The sequence below is a fragment of the Neophocaena asiaeorientalis genome, unplaced genomic scaffold (assembly GCF_003031525.2).
Source record: "Neophocaena asiaeorientalis asiaeorientalis breed wild unplaced genomic scaffold, Neophocaena_asiaeorientalis_V1.1 scaffold90, whole genome shotgun sequence".
In the NCBI taxonomy this organism is placed as follows: Eukaryota; Metazoa; Chordata; class Mammalia; order Artiodactyla; family Phocoenidae; genus Neophocaena; species Neophocaena asiaeorientalis.
The window spans coordinates 2,108,866-2,119,181 of record NW_020172445.1 but is presented as its reverse complement, the minus strand read 5'-3'; positions in this window follow the sequence as shown (position 1 = coordinate 2,119,181).

Sequence of the window (10,316 nt, the reverse complement as noted above, 5' to 3'; positions counted from 1 at the left end):
CGCCGCCGAGAGTACGAGCACGGCTACGGTGAGCTGCCGCCCACCCCGGGCCCTGGGACCCCTGTAGCCCAGGAGGCATCAGGGAGGTGGCAGCTCTGCCATGGGTGGCGCAGGGTGGTCAGAGGAGGCATCCTCGAGGTCATAAGTAACCAGGAAGAGCTCAGAGGCACTCACCATGTCTCAGGGGCATAAGAAGCCCAGTTGTCGGCCAGGGGTGAGGCTGAAGGTCAAAGGGAGGGTGTGGTGCTCCCTCCCCAGCCCTGGCCACTGTGAGACCAGGCCTGCCTGTTCCTACCCTTGTATCACCAGCCTGACCCCCGGAGAGTACCGGGCTCCTGCTCAGAGCAGGCCCACCCCCCACCAGGAGCCCAGGTACCACCCTCGACCTCCCGCCACCGCAGGACGGCCAGCACGCCCACCTCCCATAACTGGACCCGTGCTCTCCACTCCCGCCCCTCCCCAGGCACCTCTTCCATGCTGCTTTCTGCCTCTGCACCTTTGCATATGCTCTTCCCCGTGCCCAGAATGCCATTCCCCATACTTCCCCACCTGACAAAAGCCTACTTGTCCTTCCAGGCCTGGCTCAAATACCACCTCCTTTTGCAAGTTTCTCTGGCCCCTCCTCAACCACCCCCCAGGCAGGGTTGACCCCCATTCCCTGTACTTCCTTAGCATCATACCCACACTCCCAGCAGTACCCCGACACAGGACGGCTGTGCTGCACCAGTGAAAGCAGGAGCTGCATGTAGCTCTCCGAGAGTTGAGCTCACAGCCCAGGACAGGACCTGGCCCAGAAGAAGTACTCCGCAGGCAAGGGAAGGAACCACTTCATTTCATCCTCACAGCAAGAGCTGTGTTAGCCCATTTTAAAGACTGGGAAGCTGGAGGGACTTGCTGAATGGCCCGAGTGCCCCCGAGCCTGCGCCTCGTACTTAGAGCCTAGGAGAGGTGCCCACAGGGGTTCCCTACATTAAGGTTGAGAGGTCAACCTTGGCCTTGAGGAGAGAGATGGACCTAGGGGCAGGCTAGTCCATCCTGAGTCTGTGGTGGAGCCACAGGGCCTGTGCCACATGAGCAAGGCCCTGTCCCTGACATCAGAGCAGGTGGGGTGACAGCAGGCCACAGCCAGGCCAAGTCTGGGGTCAAGCCTTTGCTTACCCAGCCCCCGCTCCGAGGCAGCCCTGTTACCGTGGAGACCCCTCTGTGGGGCTCCCGCCTCTCTGCCCACTTCTATTCTCAGCTCTGGCTTTGGCACCTCCTTGGGGCCTCAGCAGGGAGCCTGGAGGTGCTGATGCCTCTACACCACCTTCTAGCCTTCAGGGGTGCACAGGGGCTGCAAGGAGCCTTGGAAAGAAGCCAGGGAAGAGGGGACCTGAAAGCAGCAGAGCACCAACAAACACCACCCTACTGGCCCTGGGGACCCTCTGTCCTTCAGATGCCCTCCCCCCGCTCTAGTGACTCAGCCCCTCCCGGGCTCCCTCCCACCGCTCTGGCCGCTCCTTCTCAGACTTCCTGGTGGATTCCTATTCTCTGAGGAGAGGAATATTAAGGTCCCTCAGAGCCCAACCCTGGGCCCTGGGTCCTCTCTCTGTACCCACCCCATCTGTACCCATGTCCATCTCATCCACCTGACAGCTCCAGGCACCACCCACCACCCTCACCCAGACGTCCCCGAGACACCGCCCCCTAAAGTCTCAGAGGCACCTCAGACCCAGGGGGTCCAAAACAGCCTTCATCTTCCGCTTCTTACTGCACAACCTCAGGAAAGTTGCTTAACCTCTGTGAGTCATCTGTACAATGGGTACACGGGGACCCACCCCAAAACGTTATTGTCAGGACTAAATTAGCACAGTACCTGGCTTATGAGTAAGTGCTCAGTACATGTTAACTATTTTCATGATCTCTCCCTACCACCCCGAGAATACCTACTCCAGGGCCACTTCACTAATGCTGCAACCTCCACACCTGCCAGCCACCGGCCTGGCACCTCCAAGGCATTCTCCACAAGACAGCCAACATGACTGAATTGTGACTCTACTGAACACTACTCAGTGGCTCCCCACTGCCCTCAGGACAAAGTTGGTCCTCCTCTGTCTGCCCACAGGGCCCTTCTGTAGGCTGGTCAGGTGCAGAGAGAGGAGCCAACGAATGTTTGAGAATGAATGAAGGAGTGAGTGAGTGAGACAGACAGAAAGACTGAGGAAGGAAGGAAGGGAGGGAGGGAGGTAATTCTCCTTCCATAAGATGGAAATGCCTTGAGCTTTAGGAGACAGATCTGGCCCCCCCCCCTTTCACTTGCCTGGGCTTTAGAGCAAGTGACTTTATATCCGATCTGTCATCTGAGAGGAGGGAGTAGCCGCTTTCCTCCTCTCACAAATTGTTGAGGGTGAATGAGATCGTGAGGCTAGAGCACAGAGGTGCTCATGGATGCAGATTCCTCCTCCCCCCTCTCCCGGGCCTGTCAAAGTCGTTAACCTCGGATTTGGACTGAATAATGAACCGAAGTATATCTTAACTTGGGTAAATTAAGGGAAGAGGGAGATTTGGGCCTCCCTGGACCATTTGGGTCTGTGCTGATGTTGAAGACAGGAAAGGAAAGGAGATAAGAAAGGAATTTGGGGAGTTCAAATAGGGTGTGTGTGGGGGGAGGGGGTTCTTTCCAGCTGTTCCTCAGGACCTCCACCCAGCTGGATGTCTGGGATTGACCTGGGTCATCTCAGGATTGGGGTCTGGGCTAGGTGAGTGCCTCAGGGAAGCCTCAGTCTCCCTGAGACGCTCAGCCTCTGCGGGGCCCAAGAAAAGCAACCCAGGGAGAGAGGTGAACAGCAGAGTGGTTCGGCCTGGTCAGCTCTCAGACCTGCCCACCAGGAAATACCCTTAACTTCCCGAGGTCTGGACAGCCATAGCGCCCCCTGCCACTGGCACTGCGAGTGGGGCCCTCCCCACAGCAACGCTGGCAGGGACGGGATCCCGGCACCAGAGCCCAGTGGCCTCGGTTCCACTTCTGTCCTCACGCACTTATTTCGTGTTTTACTCTCTCCTGAGTTTCTTCCCCAATTTCTTCCCAAAATTCTCATCCTTCAGCTGGTGCCCTAAAAGGAAACAAATCTCATTTCAGCTCCTTCTTACAGCATATGTTATTGGGTTCCTTTTTCCTAGTAGAAAAGTAATATGTGTTCACTGTGGAAAACCTTTAAAATACAGAAAATATAAAGAAGAAAATAAGGGTTCTGATCCTGTCCTGCAGACAGAGCCGCTGTTACTACGTTTGGAATATTTTCTTCCGAGAGCTTTCTTGAGGTCCATAGATAACCCTGGGACTGCACCAGCAGATAGCGTTTCATATCCAGATTGTTTCCATTCATTGTTGTATCGACGTGAGAAAAAGAGATTTGGGGAGTAGAAAGCAATCTTTGGGGTCTACAGACTATGCATGAATTCCAGCTCCACATTCTACCAGCAATGCGAGCCTGAGCCTCTGGCTGTAGAATGGAAAGGGCAACTGCAACAGTGCTGCTGACCTCAAAGAAAGATCATGAGCCCCACCCCAGACAGACAAGCCCCGCCCCTGATGTTACGCCCTGCCCTCTGAGCCACCTGGGAGCCCGTTGGAGGTGAGGAGACCTCATGTCTCAACCAGTTATCTTTGCAGTTCCCACTGTCCGCCCCCCACCTCGGCCCACCCCTCTACCAGACCTGTCAGAAACTGGGAGGCAGAGGAGCTGGGACATCCAGCCACCCTCGGCCCAACCAATAATTTGCTGTGTGGCCTCCAGCAAGGCACTGAGCCTCTCTGAAGCCCAGCTGTAGAATGAGAAGATTGTACTCCATCGGCATTTCCTAAGCAGTGTTACTAGGTCTCAGAAAATAAGATTCCGTGGCCAAATGCTGCACAAGCACAGTTGAATGTGTTTCTCAGCTGTGGGACATTTCAGAGCCTTTGATGTACTATGTGATAAAAACAAAAACAAGAACAAACAAAAAAAACCCAGAAGAGAGTGTAGTATATGTAGTCATCAGAGAAACCCCTTTTCTCCCTGGGATACCTAAAGGGACGGAGGCCTGACCTCAGAGACCGCTGTTGTCCTCATTCCCTGACACTCCCTCCCCATTTTTTGTGCCCCAGCCCTTCTCCACAGCTCAAAGCTTCCTGTTCACACTACAGTCTTCTTTCACAACTCCCCCTCTTGGCTCAAGCTGTTCTGTTCCCTCTGCCAGGCCTGCCCCTCTTCCCCTGGCTGATTTCTAGACAAGATTCAGCTCTGGGAGCCCTTCCCCCCAGGAAGCCTTCCCTGACCTCCAAGCTGGGTCAGGCCCGTCTCTGCTCCCACAGCCCCAGTACAACATCTATCAAAGCTTGTGACATGTTGCCCACTACCAGGCTGTCCACAGGACAGGCTGCTCACTACCCTGGGAGCCCCACCAGGGCAGGGCCAGCTCTGCTCCCTGTGACCCCCATGCCCAGCAGGGCACTGGTGCTCACATTCTGGGGCTGTTGCTGACGGAATGAAAGCAGCCCTGGTTGGTAAGGGGCAGGATGGTGAGTTGGAGAGAACAGAATCTCAGTGGCCTCAGGCAGACATGTGAGGACCCTCCCTGGCACCAGCCTGAGGCCCAGGCTGAATGTCCGTTCCCTGCAGTGTCCGACAGGCACACGTATAGCCGCTCGAGCCACAGGACACGCTACACCTGCAGCCCTGCCGAGGACTGGCCTCCACCCTTGGACCTCAGCTCTGATGGGGACGTGGATGCCACGGTGCTCCGAGAGCTGTACCCAGATTCTCCACCAGGGTAAGGAGGCCCGAGAGGGCAGGGCTCTGGGCAAGAATCTCCAGCCCCCATGGGAAACAGCAACACCCCAGATGGCATAAAGGCAGAAAACATCTCCTCACCCTCCTGACCAAGCTGGTCCCTGTAAGGTGGGGCGTGACTCAGCAGATGTCCCTGAGAGACACTTGAGAAGGAAAAAGGAAGAAACGTTCAGCTCCTTCAGGCTGGGTGAAGAGGTGAGGTGGAAGGTCCAGGCCCCAGCCCCTTAGCTTGTGCCCCCGAAGCCCAAATCACATCCACTGGAATAGGCATCATTGTGTCCAGACTGCACTCGTGGCCAGCAGGTGGCCCTGTCCCATGGGGGGGACTCTTCCCTGGGGAGCCTTTGAGTCCTATCCTGTCCTGCCAGCCACCCTCAGGCACAGCGCCACCAGTTTGTACATGAAAAGAGGGGTCTGGGCCTCTATCACTTCCCCACCAGGAGACCACCTGGGCCCCACAAACAGCCCCATCCTCTCCATCACCCTTTACCCTCTGCCCCCAGGGGCACTGGGAGGTATGAACTTTGCCTACAGGTGGGTGCTTTTTCACCCTGCAACCATGGGCCCCAGGGACACCTTCCTAACCCTGGAAGGGCCACTTTGGGGTGAGTTGAGACCCAGAGGTGTCTAGCAGCCTGAAGCTGCTCCCACCAGCACCACCCACGCTCGGTGGCCAGCCTGCAGGTGCTCCAGCAGCAGCGGCTACAGTTCTGAGGATCTGAGACCCAGAATTCGGTGGCTCGCTCACTCACGTTCACACGGAACACTGGGGCTGAGTCAGGGCCAGAATCCAGGTCTCGGTGGTTCTGGGGTGCCCCTCCCCAGGGAGGAGAGGGGTTTCATCGGATTCAGTGTGACAAAGGCCTGACCTGGTCCATGCCGGGGCAGCTTGTCGCTGCGGCTAGGCCCCCGGCCCTCGGGGGCGACCCCGCCACCCACCACTGAGGCCGGCTTGCACAGGGCCCTGAGGGAGCCTCTTCTCTTGCAGTTACGAGGAGTGTGTGGGGCCGGGGGCCACTCAGCTGTACGTCCCCACAGACGCCCCACCCCCCTACTCGCTGACTGACTCCTGCCCTGCGCTGGACCGCGCCCTGGATGCGGGCAGTGGCCGCAGCCCTGGCCAACACCAGCAGGCACAGAGACCGCAGGGCCAGAGTGGCTTCCGCACCATTTCCGTGGACACCCTGCCGCCTTATGAGGCCGTGTGTGGGGCCAGTCCCCCTCCATCGGGCCTGCTGCCACTGCCGGGACCAGAACCAGGGCCGAGGAGCTCCCAGGACTCGCCCACCCCAACCCGGGCCCCAGCCTCAGGCCCAGAGAGGATTATGTGAGGGACCCAGCGGCCGGTCCTGCCAGCCCCTCAGAGCTGGGCCACACCTTTCAGGCACGCAGGGGCGCGCACACGCACGCACACACAGAAGCGCACACAGATGTGCACACATGGCACTCCCACATGTACACACAACTTGGACACACGCACACACTGATGCACCCATGTGCACACACACATCCAGACGCCCCACACGTGTGCAGACATGCGCACACATAGGCCCCCCCACACACACACACACACAATCCCATCTGCGAAGGTTTCATTATAAAGGAAGCTCTCCCGACCTCCCAGTCTCCTCCCCAGCCTGTCAGTGATGCCTCTGTAGCCAATGCAGGGAGAAGAGAGGTGGAGAAGGGACCAGGGCTCATCCCGCCCTCTCCACCGGCCTGTCTGCCCTGCCCGCACCAGGCAGGCTGTGCCCAAACGCTGATTCTGCCTCCAAAACCTGCTCAACCGTCCCAGGTAGCTGCCTGCCCCGACCCCACCCCAGAGCAGCTGGCCCTCCCGGCTGGCAGGACAGGCCTCAGTGAGGCTCAGCTCCGCAATGTCCCCATCTCCCAACCCCAGGGCAGAAGAGCCACAACGTCAACACCCTGCCACTTATAGGGTAAGGGACCCGGGTCTGGGGGCTCAGGCACAACCTGGAGACCCTCGCAGCCCGCCTTGCCCATCCCTCGCCCAGTGCCCTCAGTCTGGTGGTGCTAGCGGAATCATCTCCGAAGCCCCCACCCCAAGCCACGGGTGATGGGCAGGGCCCTTGGTGGGCATGCAGTGGTGGTAGTGGGTCACAGCTGTGCCCACGTCAGTCCAACCACTGCCCAGGACTGAGGGTCTTCAAAGAAGATGGAGGGCTGCCGGGTACAGTTCTGAGGAGAGGAGCAGCCCCTCGCTAAGTACATGCCCAGCCGTCCATTACGGCCTAAGCTTGAGTGGGCTGGAGTCAGACCCCAGAAGCAGTGCTGTGCTCCTGGGCGGTGGCGCATAGTGGGGAATTGTGAGCCAACGCATTCTGGTCCTGCCCTCCATGGTGTTTGAGGAGGCGAAATGAAGGGGATGTGGGCCCCACTATGCCACTGCAAAAGCACCAGTGGCTACATTTTGGCCTTGCTGCCGGGGGTACCACGGAAGGGGATATGTGGGCCTGGTGGTAGAGACTCAGATCTTGGCCCCTGAATCCCAGCAATTTCCATCAGAGACCATGCAAGTAACAGAGCTAATTCCTGAAGACCCAGCCTGCCAGAGGGCGGCAGCCCAGCATCTGTGAAGAGCGTCCCTGCCAGCGTCACCAGCGGTAGAGAGTTCTCAAATCCACCCTGCCTCCCTCCTCACCCCCTCCTTAAACAAGAGCACCTCCAACCATCCTCTCCCCCACGTTTCAATTCCTCCAACAAAGGGCTAAGACAATTTAGTAATCCCTTTCTGAAGAGGGGCGGCAAGGAAGGCAATCGTGAATTTTATTTTCTGTAGAAATAGAATTTCTTCTGGTGCAGAACTGAAAGGAATCCACCCAGAGGTTCTGTAGCATCCTGGAGCCCCTGACTCCGCCCCAGGGAGGGACCTTGTTTACAAGCAGTTCTGTCCACCTTTGTGGTGTACTGTTTTCTAGGCAAAAAATATCTGTCTATTGTACTGTATAGCCTTTAAATGCACTCCAGGGATGAGACTCTTTTAAGAAACGCATCCTGCTTCTGCAACCCTAGAGAGTGCTGGGGGCTCCGGAGGGGGGTGGGCGCGGAAAAGATAAAAATCCCTACATGCTCATCAGTGTTTGAGGGATGGAGCTGAACAGCTTTTCTTGTTCCTGGATTAAGCGCTAAATAAGCAACAATGTATCTTTTCTGTGTTCAAAATAAATATATCAGTAACAAACGTTGCAAGAAGTAATACGATCAAGGAGCCCCTGGTGGGGCTGGCACCATCTGAAACTTAATTTTTTTTTTAACCTCTCTAAAACATGGCATCATTTCTCCAAGACTTGGCCAGTGTAACTGCCACCAAGACAGGCCATAAACTTCAGGCCATAAACTTCAAGACTCCAGGAACACCAGGGACTGCACTTTGACAGCAGTTGGCTCTCCACACCCTGATGGCTTTGACTACCAGGAAGGGGTGGGCGGGTAATTAGACTGAAATGAGTTGTTTTCTCCCCCTCTGCAGAAATTCTCTTCCTGCCTCTGCTTTCCATAAGACCTTGGCTTTGGTCGTTGATCCCTTGGGGACAGAGGCCGGTTCCCTTCTTCTGTCACTATTCCCTCCCACTCGAATTCAGGCAGAGTCCACTAGCATAGTCCTAAACCCCCAAGTGCCCTAAAGGTGGGGTGCGATCCTGAAGTAAGGTACAGCCCTGTCCCACCAGCCCCACTGCAAGCCCACACTGCCACCTGCTGGCTGTCTCCCATCACTGTTCAAAGCAAATAAGTCAGCCCCTGAAACTCCCTTCTTCCACTTTCTAACCCACTGCCTGCGGACACTCATTATTGAAGACAGAACTTGTTTTGGTTCTGGGCTTGTCCTCCACCCTTGGGATGTTCCATGAGGTTTAAATCATTCAAGTACCCCATTTTCAGGAATCACTCCTGCCTCCACGTCTCTCTGGCCACAGCCAGACACCTAAATGCCCCTTGCCGTGTGCAAAATAATCACCCCCTGTCCTTCTAGACACACTGTGTACGGCTCAGGTGCCGCCTCTGTGCTCTGAGACCCCTGCTCCTGGGAATGAAGGTAGCAGCCTTCATGGTGACGGTGCCCAGGCCACGTGGTGCCTGTGGTGACCCCAATCAGAACCACGCCACGCTGACACCCAGTTCCAACAGCAAATACACTCAGGATCCCCCTGGCCCAAGGCACTATCGAGCTCGGTGTTTTCCACCTCCTCCATCCACAACGTGCCTTGTGTCCACATATGGTGCCACATCCAAGGTCCTTGTGCACACCCCTACAAGGAGACTGGCAGCCTCCCTCTGCCAGGGGCCTGAGGGGTCAGGCCAAGGAGAGCACCCTGGGCCCCAAGGAGATGGGAAGCGAAGTCAAATTCCCAGGACGGTGGGGACGGGAGGAAGGGCAGGACCAGGCCCTGGGACAGGATGTGGACGCAAGGGGCTGATGAGGAAGGTGACCCCGGGAGTACCACCACAGAGTGGGCAGTGAAACCAGGAAAGGAAGGAAGCCCATGCAGGGTGTCATCATGCTGGTCACCACTGTGGGCAACTGAGCTCCACCCCCTTGGCAACTCCGAGGAGCTCGCCTTAAAGTTAGTCAGCTGACAGGGGGGGAAATGGGTTACGCACACACGGCTCTCAGACTCTCAAGGGTCATTGTCTGAGGCTGCTCTTCAGTGAATGTTAATCCCTGCCCCCTTGTGCGCTGAGCAGGCACCTCTGGCCAAAGAAAGTCTTCAGACAGGGAAGCCGCAGCTGCTTGCTAATGAGGCCACCGCCGCGGTCAGCACAAGGTGCCACCGGACGAGTAAGCACGGCCTCCAGACAGGGCACCCACAGCACCTGCCACACGTGAGCAGCAGAATCACCCGAGGGAGGGAGGAACGAGGGCTGATACCAAGCACGGCCGTCCAGAGCCTCCCGTCAGAACACCCACTGGCTTGCACCAGCCAAGCCCACCCACGTATACACACAGGGGTCTCTCATACCAACTTCCTAGAGAGACCCTCGGGCGCGCCCGTATGCAGCATCACGCAGCTCACGCCACCTGAGGTCTGTGTGCATTGGCTCAGATGGCTTCACTGCGCACACCCTGTGCCCCTCACACTCAGAGCTCACACACTCAGGGGTCCCTCATGCACACCCCAAGGGCACCCATACTCACGCGCAGGCGTCATCATCGGTGTCCCCCAGAGACTGACTAGGTTGGGGGCATGAGCAATGGAAGCACAGGCAGCGTTACCATCTGAGAGAGCAAATCCTCTGTCCGGGCTCTGCTCTGCTCGACCTCACGGCGCCCCTCCCCAAGCCCAGGTGAACTCTCTCAAGTAGGACCAATTGCCTGGGGCAGGCCTGGTGCTTCTGAGCAGGGAGGGGGCGGGGCATGCCTTTGCCCCCAGGGTTGCAGCCCAGCTGTGCCTGCTCAGCATCTCTCCAAGGAATCCCAGGTCTGCAGGGCCTCAGGCCCTGTGATCACAGCCTCAGAGAGACCACAACTACACATCCCCACCAGCC